Source organism: Lytechinus variegatus, chromosome 3 (genome assembly GCF_018143015.1).
Source record: "Lytechinus variegatus isolate NC3 chromosome 3, Lvar_3.0, whole genome shotgun sequence".
Classification (NCBI taxonomy): domain Eukaryota; kingdom Metazoa; phylum Echinodermata; class Echinoidea; order Temnopleuroida; family Toxopneustidae; genus Lytechinus; species Lytechinus variegatus.
Genome location: NC_054742.1, coordinates 68,239,037 through 68,262,675, shown reverse-complemented (window position 1 = coordinate 68,262,675; position 23,639 = coordinate 68,239,037). Strand labels below are relative to the sequence as shown.

Below are 23,639 nucleotides of genomic sequence, written 5' to 3'. Positions count from 1 at the left end.
CTTTTTGAACAGTGGGATGACTTTGAAGATTTTCATTTTATTTGGGACCCGTCCAGTGCTAAGAGAGGTGTTAAAGATATGTACCAATGGGTCAACGATGGCTGCAATAATTTTTTTTAGTAGAAAGTTAGGTATGCCATCGTACCCCGGACTTTTCTTATTCTGTAGATTGCGAACTATATTTATTATTTCCATTGGATTAGTAGGATTAAAAAACATAGAATTTGGGTTAGGGTCATCGAGGAAATCGGAAAATGATTTGTTAGCTCGAGGTATATTTTTAGCCAAGTTGTTGCCAACATTTGAAAAATACAAATTGAACTCTCCCGTGATTATGCTACTGTCGTCTGTGATAGTATTGTTTGACTTTATTTTTGTGATTGTAGAGCTTTTTTTCTTTTTGTTCAGTACATTATTGATAATCTTCCATGTATTTTTCATATCATTCTTGTAGATGTTTAATTGAGAAGTGTAGTATTCCCTTTTGGCGATACGTAATAATGTGGTAAGGGTGTTTTTATAACAAGTGTACTTAGAACGAGAGTTTTCGCTTGGTTTAGAGATGTATTTATAATAGAGGTTATTTTTACGGTTAATAGATCGTAAGAGAGATTTAGTAATCCAGGGATGTATTGGGATTTTTTTATAATTTGATTTTCGGTTGGTAATAATAGGAACATGGGTATCTAAAGAAGACGTTAATTTGGTTATAAAAGAGTCGTAGGCTACATCAACGTCTGTGGAGTCAAAAATGGTCGACCAGTCTGTATTGTCTAAATCATTAATTAAACGGGAAATGTTATCATCGGTTATTTTACGATAGGAAGTATTATGATTCATTCTTAAAAAGTTTATTTTTAGACAACTTCGCAAAAATTGAAAAGTGATCAGAAATATCGCTAAGGACTATACCAGCTATGGGGGCAGGGTAAGTTACATTACTAAAAATATTATCTATAATAGTTGCAGAAGTGCTAGTTACTCTCGTTGGTTTAGTAATTAGTGGTAAGAAAGAATTAGTCAAGAACATTTCAAGGAACTCTTGCGAAATATTGTTAGTGTTGCAATTCATTAAATTGATGTTGAAGTCCCCCATAAAAAAGCATTCTTTATTTTTAAGAACTGGATTGAGTAAAAACTCTTTGAGGGTTTCCAGAAAATGTTGAGTATTCGAATTTGGAGGTCGGTATAAAACTCCCAATATCAGATTTTTTCCTTTAGGGTTAATGATTTCAACAAAGAGTGATTCTAAAGCATCATTGGATAAAGTCATATTATTTATAAGATTATATTCGTATTGTTGGGGTATATAAAGTGCAACACCACCACCGGGTCTAAGAGTTCTGTTATTAACAACTAGATTAAAATCAGAGAGTGCATAAAGAGAACAAGGATTTTCCGAAAACCACGTTTCAGTTAATCCAATGACTGAGTGTTTGGGAAACTGATTATTATCAAGAAATTTTTGTTGGCACTACGAATATTAAGATGGAGAAGAAAAATATCCTCTTCAAGACTGCTAGAGTTAATGAAAGATTTAAAATTTTGTTCTGTAAAATACTGTGAAGTATTAAGCTGCCCACATGGGTCGTTTGGGTCAAAGATCGAGTTAAGATCAGCAGTATTATCATTCAGGAAGTTTTTTATATAAGCATCAAAATAGGGGTTTTCTAACGTAGCGCTCAGTTGTGTACATGTACATTTTGTACATGTAGCAACAAGCCAAACCAAATCATCATCTAATCATCAGTTCGTCTATGACCATTTCGTATCGTTACCAGTTGGCCTATTATTTATTTATCTATTTATTTATTTATTGTTTCATGTGTGTTCACATCATCCACAATCTCATTCATTTCATTTTCATTCATTTCGCCTAATTGAAACTAAGTCCAATTAGACCAAATGACATATAGGCCTAAGTAACGCTATTGGGCAAATAATTGGCTATTAGACGAAATGGGACGAAATGGTGAATGGACGATGACAGTTCGTACATGTGGATAGTGGACGAACTGACGGTAGAGCAAAATACGAGTTGGCACACAGCAAAAACTTTGGTGTTAACCGGTATACATAGAGGACCACACCAGTTATTTTACACCGTGTTAAATTGGTGGTGTTAGTTTTACACCTATACGTGTTATTAAAACACCTATGGTTGTTACATTTACACTCTTTGGTGTTATGTTCAATCTCTAGGGTGTTATTTTAACACCTCATGGTGTGCCCCTCTATTGGTGTCAGTTTTAACACCACAGTTTTACAGTGCAATTGGACAAATTGGCATAAGGCCAATTGGAAAAAAACCTGGAGGCACTGCAGTGAGTCAGATGTATAGTAAACCATGTTCGTTTCTGAATCAATGGCACGATATACATGTATCACCGACCATGGATAGGTCCATGTTCTTGCCCACTGTGATCCGGAAAAGAAAACAGGTCTGAAAGCCAAGAACATTTCCTCAATCGATTCTGTCTGCTTACCTATTACGTAACGGTTTGCTTCTGTAAATCAACTGCGCAAAGGTGGAAACAAAGCGAGGAGAAAGCCTTTATGACCTTGTCCAACAGTCTCGTCGTGCAGACTTTAAAAATTATCTTCACTGAGACCCCAGAATGAAAACCATAATCATAATCAACCATCAATGAGTAGAAGGAACCATTAGTTCATTCATCAAACCCAAAGAATTTCTTTTAAAATGATCAGATAAATGTCGCAAATGTGCTTTGCCTCAGGTCTGTAAAACGACAACGGGGTCTGGAGAAACTCTCGCCATCAATTACATTCAACGTACGGTGGCCGATGGTCACTCACTCGTACTTCTTGAAATTACACTACATGGAAGGGTCATTCTGACCGATATGAAGTCAGTTCGTACGATTGTCTTTAATTAGGAAGCATTCATCTTCCTCCGATGTAGATATACAATTTTTTGTCCAAACAACCAGATTTTGAGCACCTTGTTATTCTGGATCACCATCGGACGCGGAAGCACCAGGCATCGAGAGTGGTATATTCTTACTAGTAGTACCAGGGAGGCGGTGGAGTCCATGTACGCGAATTCCCCGCCTTGGCTCTCCGTGTAGGCAACGCCTATTGTCGGGTCAACGTTGCTGTTTGACTTATGTAATCAGCTACAAAGTAGAACAGTGGTAAGTGCAACCCTTTCACTTTTTTCTCCATGACGGTTGGGCGAAGTTAGTATCAAAGTTGGGTAAAATTCGTAACCAACGCCAATCAGCAGGCCAAATTCCAGTCAGTTTTAACGTGCACAACCCTAGGCTAATTTCATCATGTTCATTATCTCTTCTACGTAAATGTTTTTCATGGCAAACTTATTGTTTTTGTCTTTTTATATATTAAGCTTTACAATTCATCGTGTTAATTTAGTGGTCTAGACTTAATTGAAGAAGTTTGTAGATTTCTATAGGTGTTTTTCATAGATGTACATTGTCTTCGATCACTGATTTAAGGACCCCCCATTGGAAATAAGCCATTTCGGCTTTCATGGGCAATCCTGTCAAGGTATACACTTCTGTTCATATTTTCTTGTACTTGTTCATATTTATCTGACAAATAAAATCAATCAATCATTCATGACGGTTTGGCGAAGTTATAGTATCAAAGTTGGGTATTAAAAAATTGTAGCCAACGCCAATTAATAATGCCATGATTATTCAGCATTAACGTGGTTTATGTCACCAGTCCATTCATTGCCGTTTATTTCGTCAACGGCGGTGACTTCTTTCCACTCCCATTGACTTTGTACACAACGAGCGCACACACACACAAGAAGAGAGGTGACAAATTTCACGATAAGGCCCGTAATTCTTATACATGTATATATTCATTAAAAAAATGTCAAATGACACACCCTTACAAACATTAAAGAAGCATATTTTCTAATGAGCGTTGATGACATGGACCTGGCCACGGAGGATTATCTATTGTTACTGGGGGTGCTGTGACAATGCTCAGCGCCACCAGTGTAGTAGACTAATCCTCCGTGGATAGGTATGTCTCTGGTTGATGAGTGTGACATTCATTTGCATATATATAGAATTTGAAATATAATATTGGACGCCTATATCTGCAGTGGACTATTGTGAACTTGTTTGATTTCAATGAAAACTGGTTTATTATTAGAACACGCAATTAACGGGATGAACAGGGGTATTTCATCATTCATTCATCAAAAATAGCCTTCAGTATTGTTGCTTGCACATTGACCTAATATTAACATGAAGTATGGAGATTGCTTTCTTGCCTCAGACGTAACAAAAGTTCTGAAGCTTTTGCTGTCTTGTATATTGTGTGAATGAATAGTTACCCTGGCTTTCTGGTGATAATACAAAATCATGAAAATAAACGGAAAGAGAACATGATAAAATCTTTTTCTAGTCATCTCGGAGTAATATCTCACAGCGGATGGTTTCATATAAAAAATAGGATCATAATTATCAGGAATAAGGGTGCCATATGAACTGATCAGAGGCCATCACATGCCACAATATAAACTTCTGAAAACGTGGAAATATCACAGTGATGAATACTTAGTATGAACATGAAAGATTTCGAATAATCTTTAAGATTATATATTGGGAGACGATGCAACATTACAAATTTTCGAGCAAAATTTATTCACGAAATATGTGATTTAAAGTCCCCTATATAAATGGATAAACTGGCAAAGACAAATGTTTCATTAGCATGATTAGCGGCAATGATTTGATCAATGTCATCAGTATACTCATCGTATACTTATGAATACGGTAGGCCAAATATTTTTCGTACAAGATCCCTACCTCCACAAAGATACCAAATGATCCCTCCCATATTCACGAAAGTGTATTTAAAGGACAAGTCCACCCCAACAAAAAGTTGATTTGTAAAAAAGGAGAAAAATCCAACAAGCAAAACACTGAAAATTTCATCAAAATCGGATGTAAAATAAGAAAGTTGTAACATTTGAAAATTTTGCTTAATTTCACAAAACAGTTATATGCACATCCTGGTCGGTATGCAAATTGGCAGACTGATGACGTCACCAACTCACTATTTCTTTTGTATTTTATTATATGAAATATTCTAATTTTCTCCTCCTTGTCAATTTCTCCCTGAACATGTGGAATTACCATTATTTTAACAGTTTATGGTTAAGTTAAGTTGGTCCTTTTTGTCAAATTTGTAAAAATTTGTGATGGACATCATCGACTCTCTCATTTGCATATCACTGAGTTGTTCAAATTTAATTGTGAAAAAATAAGCGAAACTTAAAAATGTCATAACTGTCTTAATTTACATGTACATCCGATTTCAATGAAATTTGCAGCGTTATGTTTGTTTGATTTTTCTCTATCGATTAAAATCAACAATTTTCTGGGGTGGACTTGACCTTTAAAGGATGTTTTAATTTTAATGTTAAAAATTATAATCATATTTGAAAGACATCGGAATCACATATTCATAAATGGACATATTATAACTAAACTCCCGTGGTGCAGTGGATATAACATTTGCAATAAGCTTAAACCTAGAGATCTGTCACGGCCAAATACTTGTAAGTTGAGCGAGGGAGCAGAGTAACACCGTGAGAAATTTTGCATTTTTAGAATGCAAAATTAGGCCAATATGAGCAATTTGACTGCATTTAAAGATGAATCCACACAATAACAATATAATTAAACATTTGATGATTTGTTTTTTCTATCTTGAAAAGTATGTGTGTGTGTGTGTGGGGGGGGGGTGATTGTACATGTCATCCCCCTCTCCGGAAAGTGGGGGAGGGGTGTATCCCCCATCCCCCGGGATTTACGCCCGTGATCCTGAACAAGATGCGTATGTAACTAGATAATTACAGAAATTTTTAACATGCGTTCCGACCTGATCGAAAAGGGAGGTCTGTTTAGGAGTTTTTGCAGTTAGTGGCATTAAGACGGTACATATTTCAACGATTATTTGAGTGCGAAACGCGAGCTAAAAATATTTGACATTCCGACCTAAACAATGGACATTCAAAGCACTCATTATAATTATGAACGGGATAGGTAATATATAACTAAACAATTAGTAATGCGAGCGCGAGGCGCGAAATAAAAAAATCATACATAAAAAATTCATGTTTTGTAAATCATGGAAAAAGATGTGTTTGGTATCTTCCTACAGTGAAAATGCGAGCGCGAAGCGTAAGCTGAAAATGTTGATATTCACACCATAAAACGGACATTTTACAGAGCAATTAAAAAAATATATAAATCAAACAAAATAATGAAAGCTCGATGTCCGAGCTGAAATATGTTTTGTATATCGAATTCAAAACTTGATACTAGTATGTTAAGCTCCACATCAGTAATTGAGCAGTATATATACATCGAACAGACAATGCGAGCGCGAAGAGCGATCCATTTTTTTGGGGGGATATGAATGATTTTTTGTTATTTTTCAAGTCTTCCCTTGACCTTTTTTATCCACTCGTCTTCCTCTTATTTTCCTCTTCTTTTTTTCCTTTTCACTTTTCCCTTTTTTTCTCTCTTTCCCCCTTTTTTGGCTCCAGCAATGGTGGGTCGGGGGCGGGCCACTCGGTCCCCCTGGATCCGCCTATGTATAATCACATATCTGTAGATCCCGTCAGCAAGGGACTCCGTGCTTTGCCTCCGTGATATGCGCTTCGCGCGCAATCGTAATCTTCGCGATGGCTTCAGCCCCCACTTCATGGAAAAGCTTCTTACCTCTTCGCTTGTTTCAAAATATATTCGGAATCACTTCTCGAAATTTTCTACTACCTTTTTTTGGTACAAGTCTGTCAATCTTTTTTTTGTATGCACATATCGTGATTTTTATCAGCAAAACAGCTCAGTGTGCAAATATAAACTCCATTAATATTGGAATGCTGTATAAACTGGATAAGACTTTCTTAAAATAAATACAAAAACGTAAGGTACATATGTATTTGTATCATCTTTTTAATATTGCATAAATTCTTTGAACACTGATTTCTCATGATTGTTATTTTCTCAACTTTTTCTACTGATTTACCCTTTATATTACCCTTGCATTTAAGATTTACATCCCACAATATATGCCACACTATCCAATTGTATACATGTAGTAAAAACAAATAATAGTACATTTACGTTAAGACTACACTCTGATTGGAAAAGGTAGAAGCAATAACACTCTCACCATTTTCCTACAAATACATTTCAGATGTTTGCTGAAAGTCTGTCGATCTTCACAGCTAACGTGTTTTCCTTGTCAACGTGTTTTGTAACTTCCAAATCAAATATTAATTATTTTAAATTTGATCACGTGCTAATTCATTATGCCACCTGGATGTTACTCTCGTCATTTATTTTTCATTTTTGTTGAGAACTTTGTATGCAATGCTCAAACAGAATTGATGTTGGCCTGCAGGTAATTTGGAAGGATCTGAAATATTAATATATTCCTCGAACTTTTTCCAAACGAGTTCATATTGACTATGGAATATATGATTTCTGTTTTGGGTGCTGATTTTATGTTAATTTTTAACTTGGGGCTTGAAGAAGCCTATGCTCGGCAAAAGATAAATGACATCAAAATGCACCTGAATCAATGATTCCTTGCGTCAACAACTGAACTCCCTTTATAAGTTTATACGTCGTTTGGAAGATTCAAACTGTAACTAAGTTTGTGAACAGTGTTACGGAGCGAAGAGGTCTGTACCCAGTGGCGTAACTACGGGGGCATGGGGGGCACGTGCCCCCCAATCGGCTGGCCCCAAAAAGAAGGAAAAGAAGAAAAAGAAGGAGAGAGGAAGAGAAACGTAATGGGGAAGAAGAAATGATTGTATATTATGTAATATTATATTATACTTATCATATCATTTAACATAAGAAATATTTTTTCATCAATTCATGCAACATATTTGACTTAGGGCGTAGAGAGGGCTAATCACAGACCTGGTGCTCGCATTGTCTGAGTAATGTTATATATAATCGTGTTGTACTAAAACATCCCGTTCTTAAGTCAATATACACCAAATATATTTCCTCGCATTTCGAGTTTTTATTGTTTCAGTTATGAAGTGACATATGCTTTTTTCATGACTATTTCATGATTGCCACCTTTAAGGTCTGAATATTAAACATTTCCTATCCGTTCTTACGTTCGCATTAGCTTGTGGACTGGTGAGATGTCTGCTCTTTATATAAAAAATCAGCTCGCGCTTCGCGCATACATCATTTGGTTAGTGAAATTCGTATGGTCTTAGTGAATTCCTACAAACAAGCCTTAGAATGCCCCTCTTCAGGTCTGAATTAAAAAATCATCTCGCGCTTCGCGCTCGCAATATTTGATTAGTCAGATATGTATCATGTTCATGATTAAAATGACTACAAAATTTGTTTCATGTGTGAGGTGTAATTCTAACAAAATCAGCAAGCGCTTGCATGGCGCTCGCATTAGATGACGATGGTGAGCAGTGGTGTAACTACGGGGGGGGGGGCATATGCCCCCCCAAAAAACAAAAAAAAAACGGGGAAAAGGAGAAAAAGAGGGAGATACATGTACGAAGAGAAACGTAGTGGGAAAGGAGAAATTATGTTCATTATAAATGTTCTATCATAATTATGTAATATTATATAAGAAGCATTTTTCATAACTTTATGAAACATTATTTGCTCAGGGCCTATGTCTTTATTGTTCCTGGTGCTCGCATATGCTGTTTAACGAGATACATGTATATAATCTTGCTGTACTAAAACCTCCCGTTTTGAAATAAATATACTGTACACCAAATATATTTCCTCGCTATTCGAGTTATTTTTATTTCATGTAGTGACATTTGCTTCTTTTTTCATGATTACTTAAAGTGATTGCCATATTTAAGGTCTCAATATAAAACATTTGCTGTCCGTGCTTACGTTCGCATTAGTTGATTGGTGAATCAGTTAGTGTTAGTTAGTGTTTTCCTTGTCAACGTGTTTTGTAACTTCCAAATTAAATATTGAATTATTTTAAATGTTTGATCACGTGCTAATTCATTATGCCACCTGGATGTTGTTCTCGTCATTTATTTTTCATTTTTGTTGAGAACTATGTATGCAATGCTCAAACAGAATTGATGTTGGCCTGCAGGTAATTTGGAAGGATCTGAAACATAAATGTATTCCTCGAACTTTTTCCAAACGAGTTCATATTGACTATGGAATATATGATTTCTGTTTTGGGTGCTGATTTTATGTTAATTTGTAACTTGGGGCTTGAAGAAGCCTATGCTCGGCAAAAGATAAATGACATCAAAGTGCACCTGAATCAATGGTTCATTGCGTCAACAACTCCCTTTATACACCGTTTGGAAGATTCCAACTGTGAATAAGTTTGTGAACAGTGTTCCGGAGCGGAGAGGTCTGTACATTTTGTAGGATATCATATTCATCATAATGGTTTTAAGATCATGGAGGCAGTTGTGTACACTCTGTCTGGTCTTAGTCTTATAGGCCCAGGGGGCCGTTTCATGAAGCTGTTCGAAAGTTAAGAGCGACTTTAAGATTTGCTTGTGAACCTTTTTTTACGCGCTAAACCATCGCCAATTTATACCCTTTACCAAAAGAAAGGATCACCAGTCGTGCGTAAAGTCATTCGTATCCAATGAACAGCTTTATATGAAACACCCACATAGCAGGGGCGTCGATCAATTTTTCAGATTTGGGGGGCAAAATCGTTAATGTTCCAAAGCCGCTGGATCTTACAAAACACCCATTAACACACACACATATATACACACACACACACATATATATGTATGTATATATATATATATATATGACTCATGAGACACAGACACATATCTCACCAACAAATTGATGCGAGCGCGAAGCGCGAGCTGATTTTTTTTTTTTAGTATACTGACAGGAAAAGCGTGCCTGAGGAAGATATATATCTCACTACGTATACGAGTGCCAAGAGTGAGCCGAAATTTCTTTATTTTCTGACCTGAAAGCTTGATATTCTAAGCATTTTTTGTACCAATGATTAAGATTTGTATCTAAAAGAAGAATAGATGCGAGCATGAAGCGCGAGATTAAAATTTTGATATTTCGATCTGAAAAAATGACAGTTTAATGGACGTTTTTGATAAAGACCAAGATATATATCCAAGAAAAGATGATTACAAATCGAAACAGGAGTTCTTTTGAGGCTTAGAACTGAAAACGGGACATTTACATTCACCTATTTAATCATGAAAAGTATGGGGTTTTGTTATAAAAATGATGCGAGCGCGAAGCGCGAGCTGAAAATTTTATATTCCAATCTGAAAAGCGGACATTTTGAGCACGATTTTAAATGAAGAACGAGTTGTGTATCTCAATCTAGCTTGCTGAACATTACAATCTTGTTTTTTTTGGCATATCCGGAATTATTGGGGGGGGGGGGGCGAAATGATATGTTTGCCCCCCCAATATTTTCATTGGTGGGGCGATCGCCCCCCCTGCCCCCCCCCCACGATCGACGCCTCTGCAACATAGGACGTACTACAGAACGATAGCAGTCTTTCTTTTAAATACAGAATACATCACGATCCCTGCCATCTGATAAGGTCAATGTTATATTATCATCATCATCACCACCACCATCATCATCATCGTTATCATCATCATCATCAGCAGCAGCAGCAACAGCAGCATCATCGATGATTTTTATTTTCACCCTGCATGCACCACAGTCATGTGGGACATTTTCTGTCGTTGCTGCAGTGCTGACCGATTCTTGAATATCAATCCCTGTCACATCTGCCACACTGAGTCGCTGTTCGGTCAGAAGAAAGGTGCTTTCGAAACGTCACTATGCCTCGTTTCTCTCCACTCTTAAGTGACCTGTCGGACGACTGTTCTTTACGTTTTGCTTTGATTGGGAAGTTCACACTGAAATTAAGTTAGTTTTTCTTGAAAGTAGATTATGAAAAGAAACTTATCAGCGAAGGTTTGGCGAAAAGGTCGTCATAAGGAAGACTTACGAACTTTCTGCTGTTCGAGTGATGCGAGGAGGGTTCGGTGTAAAAATGGCAAGAGAGGTAACAATCACAGAGGTAATAGTGGCAGAGGTAAAAATAGAAGAAGTAAAAATGGCAAAGGTATATGGTGGAGGTAAAAATGGCAGAGGCAAAAACAGCAGAAGTAATAATGGCAGAAGTAAAAAGGGCAGAGGCAAAAAGGGCAGAGGCAAATAGGGCAGAGGCAAAAATAGCAGAGGTAAAAATAGCAGAGGCAAAAAAAGCAGAGGCAAAAATGGCAGAGGTAAAAATGACAGTAGTAAAAATGTCAGAGGCAAATAGGGCAGAGGTAAAAATGGCGGAGACAAAAATAGAGGCCAAAATGACAGAGTATAACAATGTCAAAAGGAAAATGGGAGAGGCAAAAAGGGCAGAGGTAAAAATGGCAGAGGCATAAATAGCAGAAATAAATATGACAGAAGTAAAAATGGCAGAGGCAAATAGGGCAAAGGCAATATTGGCAGAGGTAAAAATGGCAGAGGCAAAGATGGCAGAGGTAAAAATAGCAGAGGCAAAAATAGCAGAGGCAAAAATGTCATAGTGTAAAAATGACAGAAGTAAAAATGGCAGAGGCAAAAAGGGCAGAGGTAAAAATGGCAGAGGCATTAATAGCAGAGGTAACAATTAAAATGGCAGAGGTTTTGGTCCATTCTCTATTGGGCCTACCATGTTTCATACTTATGGTTGACTTGGCCTTCAATTTGCTATAATTAAATTCGTAACCATGTCTATTTCTTTCCTTTCAGTGAGCCCGTCATTGCCTCCCCTCCTCGTGCTTTGCTTGCTTCTGATCCTCGAGATCGATCATCAATGCGTAAGACGATTCAACAATGAACCCGAAGGAGGGGGATAACGGTCGGCCCGCAAGCACCACTGGGCCCGACAGTGGTCTTTCCATCAACCAAACGTCACTAGGAAAATATCTCAAGTCGACAATCTTTCCTCTGTGCTGTTTAGTTGTTCTGATCTGCATCTATATTCCAGGAAGCAACAAATTCACCAAGCCAATAGCAGAACCAGTACCTCACCCGGGGATACCCAGGTTTGACGCTTTCTATATTATTGTGTTTGAAGTGTTAATAAAGGGAAAGTTCACCCTGACAAAAAGTTTATCGTAAAAATAGCTGGAAAAGAATAATAACTACTGCTGAAGGTTTGAGAAAAATCCACCCAAAGAATAAAAAAAGTTATTAGAATTTTAATTATTCGATTTGTGACGTCATATGCGAGCAACGGGCCCCTGGGGCTCGTTGCAGAAGGAGTTGCGTTTAAACGCAAGTCAATAAATCAGTTGCAAGTCCCAAATGCGCGCTGTTGATTGGTTGAATATCAAGTTACGCATGATTTTTAGAGTTGCGATTGATTGCAATTTTTTCTGCAACGGGCCCTTGGGGCTTTCCTACATATCGAATGGTATGCAATCAATGAAAAGTCATTTACGCAGAAAATCGAAAATGGTTTTTACTGTACATTCAGTATATCAATAGACAAATCATTTCACACCCGTTTCTAAAAAAAAAAAGTCACAACGAACCATTAAAAAAAATAAAATTCATGCATTTTACTCTGCATAACACCTGGGGCAGCTGCTCGTTTATGACGTCACAAATCCGAAAACTCGAAATTCGAGTAACTTTTTAAATCTTTGACGGAAACCTTCACCGATATTTTTATTATTTTTCCTGCTATTCTTACAACAAACTTTACATGCATGAAAACTTTCAATGAAAAACACATCGACCTAGGGCGGTGTACTGTCTGTATATTACTCACAGTGTGTTACAGGGGAGCGTTTCATGAAAGGACTTTATCCGACAATTACCATAGTAAGAGTGCCTGTCAGCCAATCAGAATCAGGGAAACTTGTCATATCTGACAACTTGTCGGACAAAAATGTTGATGAAACGATCCCCAGAGCTAAGCTAACCTTGGCCCCGTTTCATAAAATTTACTAACTTTGCCATCCAATGGTAACTACCATGGTAACAAGGCTCAACAGCCAATCAAAATCAAGGATTTCATGGAAGATACCTTTGGATGGCAAGGTTACCATATAAAGACTCCTCCTCAATAATCACACTCCTCTTGGGGTGAAATTTTTATCTTTTGAGAGTGGATTTTACCTCTTATTAGTGAAAATGTCTGAAAAGACGAACATTTCACTCCAGAATGAGCCATAATGGATTCGATAAGGATGTACAGATCGGTCCAGATTATCCGAGAAAAGAGTGAATAGTGATTAGATTAGCTCTTTTGTATTTGCAGAGCATAAATAATGCTTTGTAACTAACCCAATAATGAAATTGAGTACGACTGAGTACGGCTTATAATGTAAGACAGTGGAAGAAAAGTTGTGTTGATGTCAAACAATCTTCTCAACTGGAGACTCTGGAGAGTAAAGGCATACTCTGGGGAATACTGGCATTATAATACCCGTATAATGCTTTTAGACAACCCTCTTATCTTTAATGTCTATATTTGCTGGTTGTTAGTACCATCTGGAGTTTTGATGAGATTAAAAAAAGATGTTACGCAAAGGACTTGAGTTCAATGGTTATTGTAGAGTGTTGTAGGCGCATAAACAGAGCAAAACAATGGATGGTCAATCAAGTTGTTTTCGGTTAACAATTTGCATATGCGTTTTAGACTAAATGGTTTTGATTGTAATGCATGAATCGGGTGATCTTTTTCTTTCGATAGGGAAAGAGGAAAATATCTTTACAATGGATGATAATGTCATATTTAAGCAACACTTCGCCGATCCTTTCTGAAACGTTCAGAATCTAATGAAAATACCCGCCAAATCACACTGGAAAGATTAGAGGTCATTGTCGAAAGTTAGTATACCGGGACAGCACATCGTCTTAAGATTCGGACCAGACAAAAACTGCAAGTATGTGGTTTGTCAGAAGTCCAGGACGACTGTGCTGTTTTGATTCACCGATTTTCGACAAAGGCTGCTTTGTTATGAAGGGCTTTTGACAATAGATTTTCTGCGTTATAGAAAGCGTCTGCATGGTGGTTGGTAAAATGCCCTAATGGCCCCCCCCCCGAGACATATCTGCCAATGATTGTTACATGTATCAGAGGGAAGTACAAATTCAAATTCAAATTCAAAATTTATTGATTATAATCACAAACATGTTGGATTGTTCTCAAAATTATACAATGAAACACAAACAGAGACAAAATAATTTAAATGATATACATAATAATATACATAATAAACATACGAATTAAAATAAAATAAGAAATTGAATATGAACTTGTTGGCAATTCAAATTTAGTTGCATTACTCATGATTCTTTCGCTTTTCTAATAAACATACATGCAAGGGCGCCGAAGCGGGGGGCACTTGCCCCCCCAAATAAAATTTTGGGGGGGCAAAACGAGATTTTGCCCCCCAACGTGCCCCCCTGAAAGATGAAAAATGATAAATTATTTAAGGACAAAAGTAAATGAAGGCACTTTTCTGCCTGAAAATTGTCATTTCCATTGTCAAAAATGAAAAAATTTTGCCCCTGACGGGGCAAATACATTATCATAGTAAGCCTCGCGTCTTTTGACGAACAGTTCCTCTGTGAAACATAGCTTTGATAAGCCCCTTTTCCATCTTATTACAGTGTGATAACGTTTAACCTTTTAATGAATACATTTCAGACTAAAAGCGAATGGCAAATTGATAGTGGTCCACCAATGATTAGGTTTATAATTCTATGATGCTGGCTGTGTCGTCTAACAAACGCGCGGTCGCCCAGAAACGCTCAGACCGGACCCGATATAACTAACGCGCGTGAACACTAGTTACTCGAGCAAGATATGGAATCTATGTCATAGCTGTCAAGCCCAGAAACCATAACATCTCGAGAAACTTGTTTCAATTATTTCATTTTCAACTAAATATAAATTGAGTTAATACAGTGATAACAAGAGAGCGGTGTTGGCTCAGTCGGTAACGCGTCTGCCCGTCGAAGTCGAACCAAAGATCGTAGGTTCGAGTCCACCCTGGGCGGATGACTGAAGTCAGTGCGTTGTGTGTAAACGTCTCTCCCATGTTTCATAGATGCAGGCTATGTTACAATGGAAAACACTCCGTCCCTCGGATAGGACGTTAAATGGAGGCCCCGTGTAGAGGAGAGTCACCACCACCTTGGCACGTTAAGAACCCACTGCACTATTCGTATAAGAGTAGGGGAAACCCCGTGTCGAGGTCCACCTGCATCCCCCCCATCAGTTATATCGGAGAGACCTGTGGATCATAGTGATTCAGTTCGCTTTTCGCCTCCCAGGCACAGGTGACGCCAAACAAATAATAATAACAATTCAGTGCCCTAAAGAAAATACCAAGGTCATTTCTACTCAATATAGACATGTTATCAGAAAATTACACTCAGAATAATCATGTGTAGAGGATTATAATTTATAATTTGTAAAAATGGTGAATCCCACTCGAAAGCAACTTAGAGATAATGTTTAGACATGAAAAAAATAAAATCATCTGTGAAAGTGTCTTCTTGACCGGACTCATATTATCCGAGATATGAATAATAATGTAAAGAATATAAAAGAAAAAAAAATAAGCGTTACAGTAGTGCTCTACAGTTTTATAAAATAAATCTTAAGATATTTTCACAGCCCCGTATTTTCCTCTATTTCTATTCATTGGCATGATTGGAAGGCGTTTTGTCTGATACTATTTCAGCTCATATATAGCACTTATGTATTTTAGATTCCAAAACTTCTTCCCATTACCTGTTACCAATCAGATCGAGATGGCAGCTATGTTCTCTGGTTCATCCCAGCTTTTGTTATTCATGGACGTTTGCAAAAATAAAAAAACAACAACCCGGGAGTGGGTGGGGCTGCAAGACCTAAATTTTCGAAGAAACGTAAGAGCGAGGGGATTTGTGATGGGGGGAGCTTTTGCATTTTCTAGAATGAAATTGAAGGATTTCGTGCACACTTTTGGTGAATTTTGTGAATTTTGCCCTCTCGATCGGCGGTCCCCGGCTGCGTACGGTCATGTTTGTCATCTTAAAGTCTTTTAAAAGGCCTATATTACACTGGTTTGAAACAATTTCGTTTGCAATAAGGCTCGTAATTTGCTGGAACTGCGACCCTGGTCATGAAGAAACACCAGGCTGGGTCAGAAGGGAGGAAACAGAAGGAGCAAAAAGAACTCCAAGACTGTTTAATTCTCAAGAAATTTATTTTTGAATGCACTTAGAAACGCAACTTTTATACTCTATTTTTACACAAAATCCTTACCGTGGGGGGGGGGGGTCCCATAGCCTCTCCCGCTCGATCGCTTCGGTTACTCACGCTGTCAAAAATATTGTGCCCCCTCAGTCGGGATTTTGCCCCCCCAAAACTGAAAGTGTTCCGGCGCGCCTGCATACATGTACATAATACATAATAGGCATATACCTAATATGATACATAATAGAATATAGCCACTTTTTTTTACATAATAATATACATAATACAGTATGTGGAGTCTTAGGTCACATGACCTACTGAAATAATACATATTTACATCATAATGAATTAATACAAATTATAATAAGTACATTGTGATATTTAAAGGAAGAAGGGAGCTTGAGGAGAAGGGTAACAATAATAACAACAATAATAATGACAACAACAATATTAAAACATAAGCAAATCAATAATAACAAAATTTCTCTAGTTTTATCTATTAGCCATATTCAGGTGAAAACAAAAATAAAAGGGTAGGTAAGGGTAAATAATTACAATGTAAAGCACTTAAAAAGGCGCTATAAAAAGTTATTATTATTATTATTTATTATTATTATTATTATCACTATTATTATTATTATCACTATTATTATTGTCATTATTTGTATTATGAATACATTAATTATTATGTTGCAAGAGCTCCAGACGTTTATCAAACATTGCACTTATTCCCTTAACTATTATTGCGTTTAAGTCTATTTCGGAATTCGACATCATTAGTTTAAATTTATCATTATTGTTTAAGCTTTGGAAATCCGGTAATATTTCATTCAATTTAGAGTATAGTTCTAACCTGGGCTCTTTTAAACATGAGCAGGTGACAAGGAAGTGAGGTTCATCCTCTATACCGGCCTTACATAGAGGACATACTCTTTCTTCTGGTTTTAGTTTCTTATATCTTCCCTCTTCAATCATAAGATTGCTATTACTTATTCTGAGTTTAGTGAATTTAGTTACATGTGACTTTTCTATGTCTAGTGATAAGTAATTTTCCATTTTGTATTCTAGTTTAAAGGTTTTATATGTTTGCAGTTTGGTGGAGTATTGGGTACTTTTGGGGTACTGTTCATTGCAGAGAGCGTCTTTCCATGTCTGTCTTGTAGTTTGCTGTGTATAGCTTTTTTTTAATCTGTTAATCGAAAACGTATTTTGGTTTTCCCATACATGGGAGAAGCTCAATGAGCTTAGAAAAGATTCAATATATTTGCAGTAATTTATGTTTGTATTTTTGTACTCAACGTATGTTTTATTTACCAGGCTTTTACAGGCGGAGTAATACCATGGTCACATTTGCTCTACGGCGGCCGTACGGCGGCCGTAGATACCTGAATTCGAGAGATTTCTGCGGCGGCCGCAGAAAATCTACGGTGGCCGCAGGGTCGACGTACGGCGGATTCCTACTTTTTACAGGCCGTAGGGGTGGCCGTAGAATTTTAACGCGGAGTTATAACATTTTTTCTTTTCTACGCTCGCCGTAGAAATTAGACTAGCCGTAGGCATGGCGTAGAACGGTCTACGGCGGCCGTACGTCGAGCGTGCGGTGGCCGTGCGGCTGCCCTCTTGTTTTTCTTCCCTCCTTTCCCCTTCTCCTTTTGTGTTATCTGCTCGGGAGCCACCAGGCGCGTATTTAGAATTTTGCACCTCGGGGGCCCGACCTATAATTTTGGCCCATATGCATGTGTACTTTTCGAACAAAAAATGGCGACCCCTCCTCGTCAGGCAAACAGGTGCCTTAAATGCATGTTGAATTATCTTATTTTATAATCACATGAAAAAGGGCAACTGCAGACCACTTTTTTAAAAGCAAACTATCCATGAATATGATGTAATACCACTTTTTTTAAGAACAAAATTAATGTGACCAGGAATCACAGATATTGCCTTTTCACCAGGGGCTAACTTGGGTAAAATATGACCTTATTATTATTATTATTATTATTGTTATTATTAACACCATTATCATCATGTGGAGTTAAATGCTGATTTTTGTTGTTTCCTATATAGGGTGTAGTTCTTACTTAAGACTAATGCGTTTATTAACATCTTAACTTTATTCCTACAAACAAGTTAACATGTTTAACTCCAAATAAATAATGCGAACGCGATTTTTAGCTTGTGTATAAACCTGAAAATAGAATATTCTGATAAATTTTGTAAGCATGAGCAGGATGGGTATTTATCTATCTGTCAGGGCGAGCTGAAAATTGTTTATATTCCAAAATGACCCAAAGTTTGTAAATTCTAAGCATTATTGGTAATCATGAACAGGATGGGCACTTAAAAATTATTCGACGCGAGCGCCAAGAGCGAGCTGAACTTTTTTTTATATTCCGTTCCAAAATTGGACATTCTACGCAATTTAGGTATTCATTAACAGGATGTCCATCAAACTAATTATTCGATGCGAGCGCGACGTGCGAATCACCCCAAAGGTCGAATTTGTCCCCCCCCCATTCCTAGGTCGAACATTACTGATCGTATAATATTCAGATCAGTGTCAAACATTAATTTGGCGACCCCCCTTCCTAGGTCGAATATTAATTTGGTGCTCCCGCACTTTTATTACTCCCCCTTTCTCCTTTCCCTTCTTGTTTCCTTATCTCTTTCTTTTCTCCCTTTTCTGTTTCTCTTCTTTCTCCCTCCCTTTTTATCTCCCTTTTCTTTCCCTTTCTTCCCTCCCTCTTTTTGGCGCCCCCTTTTTGCCTACTCAGGGGCCGGACCCCGAAAACCCACTCCCTCCCTCCCGCCCAGAATGCGTGTATGGGCGGTGCGAAACTGTAAAAACTTTCTGAAATGAAATGTTTAATTACTTTAATGTAAAATATCATGATGAGTGTGAAAAGCAATTCATGGTATACTCACTGTATAGTTCCCCTGCGGCCGCCGTGAGGGCGCCTTGCGGCCACCTCGCGTCTGCCGTAGAATTTGTCAAAAACCTACGGCCAGCGCAGGGTCTCTCTAGGGCGACCGTACGTCATGATTTCAAGGACTTACGTCAGCCGCAGATTTTTTTTCTCCATAAATTAAAAAATACGCCGTGCGGCGACCGTAACATATGTGACCGCTAAAGTAAGTGGCCGTGGAAATTCTGAGGCGACCGTAGAATTACTACTTGCCGTAGAAATTTTAGAATCTACGGCGGCCGTAGCAAATGTGACCAAGGTACGAGTCATGTGGTGCCAGAATCCGATAGTATCTTTCAATGAAGTGAGGGCAAGAGGAAATCGTCCGGTTTCTGCTAGCATGGCGCTATTCATTGCCGCCTTGTTCGTACCCAAAATCACTTTGAGAAATTTTGATTGTAGGGCTTCAGGGGAAATGTTTTATAGCAAGTCTCAATTAACTTTTTTTCTTTTATTAAATATTCAACAGCCCAAACTTCTGAATTATAGAGGGCAATTGGTTTTATACAAGAGTCAAAAAGCTTAAGGTGAGCTATAAGGGAGATTCTGTCTTTTGGTAAAATGTTTCGTAAACTGAAGAGGGCTTTTTTGCTTTGTTGAACAAGTGTTTTATAGCATGAGTAAATGTGCACGATGGTTTAAAGATTATTCCTAAATATTTATATTCGTTAGCAATTTCTATCTCGGTATTATCAAAGAAAAATTTATTCTTATTAAGTGTTCTACCTGCTTTATTAAAAATTATTATTTTGGTTTTCTTTGTATTTATTTCTAGGTTCCACTTTACACAATATGTCTTTACATGGTTTAATGCTGTTTGAAGCCCAAGTTCATTTTCGGAAGTTTGTTTGTTTTTGTTTGTTTGATCATTTATTTTCCATAATCATATAAAAACAGTCCATTACAATACAAATTAAATACATGCAATAATATACATTCATAAAAGTAAAATACATATAAACAGTTTACAGAATGCCTTTCAATGAAAACAAGAAAGGATAAATACATGCTAAATTATTTGAAAATGAAAAAAAAGGGAAACTAAAGTAAGGCCATGTGGCCCTGTAAAATAAGTTCCCTTATATCTATATTTGATACAATTAACTATATGTGTTACTGAAAGACATGTTTACAAAAAAGAAACAAAAATGAAATGTGTCAGAGGAACATAGACAAAAAAAATATGGCAATAACAGTATGCACTACATGGGGTACATGTACATGTCAGTATTTGGATAAAAAGAATATTTTCAAATGTTTTTTAAATGAGTTTTGGTTATTACAAAGAGATATATAATTTGGTAATGAATTCCAAATGACTGGAATACTACATCGAGGACATTTTTCTTCATACATAAATAAAACTTTCCAACGATGAAAATTATATCGATTTCTTGTATTGTAATTATGAACATTAAGATTTGAAGAAAACATAGTAGAAATATTATATGGAAGTAAATTGTGAAAATACAAGTAACCTAACACTGCTGTTTGATACTGATATAAATCACTTATATTCAAAGTTTTGAGTTTTATAAAGAGAGGAGCAGAATGGGCAAGGTAATGGCTGTTGGTGCAAATTCGCAAAGCTTTTTTTTGTAATCTAAATAAGGTGTTTATTTTTAACTTACTACAATTACCCCAAACGCTGACACAATACGATAAATATGGTAATATAAGAGCATTATATAATGAAAACAAAGAATGATTTGAAAGATAGTATTTAAGCTTAAATAAAATACCTATACATCTGGATACTTTGCAAATAACATTGTTAACATGGGTATCCCATTTTAGATTACAGTCGATATAGATTCCAAGAAAATTTACAAAATTTACCCTCTTTAGAGGAATGGAGTCAATGGAAATGGTAATGCCAGTCAACGTGTTTGAAATATCAGATAAGTTATGTAAAGAAAATATCATGAAATTGGTCTTCTTTTTGTTTATGAGGAGTCTATTAGCTTTAAACCAATTACACACTTTAGTCAATTCGAAATTAAAGTTTTGTTCTAAGTTTGAAAGGTTAGGTTGCGTATAAAATATTGTTGTGTCATCTGCATACATTGTAAAATTAAAATTACCAGAGGATTTAACTATGTCATTTACATATATCAAGAAAAGCAAGGGGCCGAGAATAGACCCCTGAGGAACTCCATTATTTACCATAAAACGATCCGATGAATATTCATAAAAAACAGTATATTGATATCGGTTTTGTAAATAACTCTGAAACCATTGATGTGCTATGCCCCTTACACCATAATATTTAAGCTTATATAAAAGAATGTCATGATTCACAATATCAACAGCTTTGGAAAGGTCCATAAACAGACCTATTCCAACGTTGTTATTTTTATGGCTGCAATTATTTTGTCTTGTAAATTAATCAAAGCATGTAGAGTTGAATGATTTGAACGGAAACCATATTGACTATTAACAATATAATATTATTATTATCAAGTAAGAAAAAGACGTTTATGCATACACTTTTCTAATATTTTTGACAGAGAAGGTAAAATTGAAATAGGTCTGTAATTTTCAAAATTATGACAATCATCTTTTTTATAAATAGGAACAGTTTTAGCAATTTTCAGTTTGTCTGGAACAATTCCAGTTGCTAAGGATTGATTAAAAATGTGTGTAACTGGTTTAACAATTGAATAAATAATCTTCTTTAAAACAACAGTGCTAATAGAGTCAAACCCACATGACTTAGTGTTTTTTAGTGTTTTACAAGTTTCAATAATTTCACTTTCATTTACTGGTGTTAAATATAACGAAACACCACTTGGAGTTGTCAGATAATCTTTGAAATCAGAAAATAGATAACTATTGTCTTGAAGTAATAAATCAATAGCCTTGGCACATGAATTAATGAAATGATTATTAAAATCATTCGCAATTTGCTGTGGATCATCAACACGTTTATCATCAAATATAAAATACTTAGGAAGAGATTTTTTTGTTTTTCTCAGTATTATTCAGTACAGACCATGTGCCTTTGACATCATTATGATGACTGTTCAATTCATTGGAGTAAAATGATTTTTTGGCGTTCCTCAAAATCTGATTCACTTTGTTTCTAAAGTTTTTGTATTTATTTTCATGAGATAAAGAACGATTATTCAAAAATATTTTGTAAAGCTTATTCTTTTTCCTAATATAACGTAAAATTTCAGGAGTGATCCATGGTTTGCGGATGTGATGTTTCTTATCGTTACATTTAACATAAGGTAAATGTTTGTCAAATGCATTTAGTAATTTGGATAAAAACAACTCATAAGATTCATTTACATCAGAACAACAATATATTGAAGACCAGTCTGTAACATACAATTCTGCAATCAATGAATCAATATATTCGATTTGAGAGAGATGAAAAATTGGCAAGTGGTCAGAAATATCCACACTAAAACTTCCACTATAATTTATACAATTTATAACATTGGTAAAGATATTGTCAATTAGAGAAGTAGTATTGGCAGTAATACGAGTCGGACTTTTAATGAGGGGTATGAGACCATAAGAAGAATTGATACTCAAAAAATTGGCAGCATCAGAATTATTAAGATGTTTTAAGATGTCGATGTTAAAATCCCCAGCAATATACAAATTGCAGTGTTCACATTTAAGTTTACATAACATGTATTCATAAAATTTAAAGAACTCGTCAACATTACCACTTGGTTTTCTATATAAAACTCCAACTGTAGTTTCGATGTTATAAAGATTTAAGACATCAATAAATAAATATTCATAATCATTAACCTCATTCTCATAAACAATATTTCTTATTCGGTATTTTAACTTATTTGATACAAAAAAACCTACACCTCCTCCTCGACCAAAGACCCTGTTGGAATTCAAAAATGTATAGCCTTCCAGCTCAAAAGGTAAAAGTGGTATATCAGTAATCCACGTTTCAGAAACCGCAATAATTGAAAAAGATATATGAATTGTTGATATAAATTCTGAGATTTTTTCAAAGTTTTTCTGAAGACTACGAGCATTTATATGCAGTATACTCAGCCCAAGATGTTTATGAACCTTCATATTAAACTCATTTGGTGTGTAAGTAGAAGTACTTGTGTTTACAAAATTAAACATATTTAAGTCTGGATCAATATCTATTAACGGATTCATATAAAAAAATGCAAGAATTCATGTTTTCCAATGAGTATGTTTAAATGAAGTTGCAGATATATGTTCATGAATACTGACTGGTGAAGATAAATACATAATTGATCATGTTCCTCTGACATACATTCAAATATACAAAAACGGAATGAAAAAGGGTACATACTATCAAGAAAAAAAAGGACAGAAAACAGGTTATTAAAAAAGTACATTAAAAAGTGAGACTCTGAAAGCATTATTAGCTTTGTAAAAGTTCCGTAGGAAGGGTGAAATCAAGTATCATCCATCCAGGAAAAGGTTAA

At 36.1% G+C, this 23,639-nt stretch overlaps 1 pseudogene; it reads left to right on the top strand.

Moving 5' to 3' along the window:
* Positions 1-2,457: 2,457 nt before the first annotated feature.
* Positions 2,458-23,639, top strand: part of LOC121411764 — a 30,680-nt pseudogene continuing 9,498 nt past the window's right edge.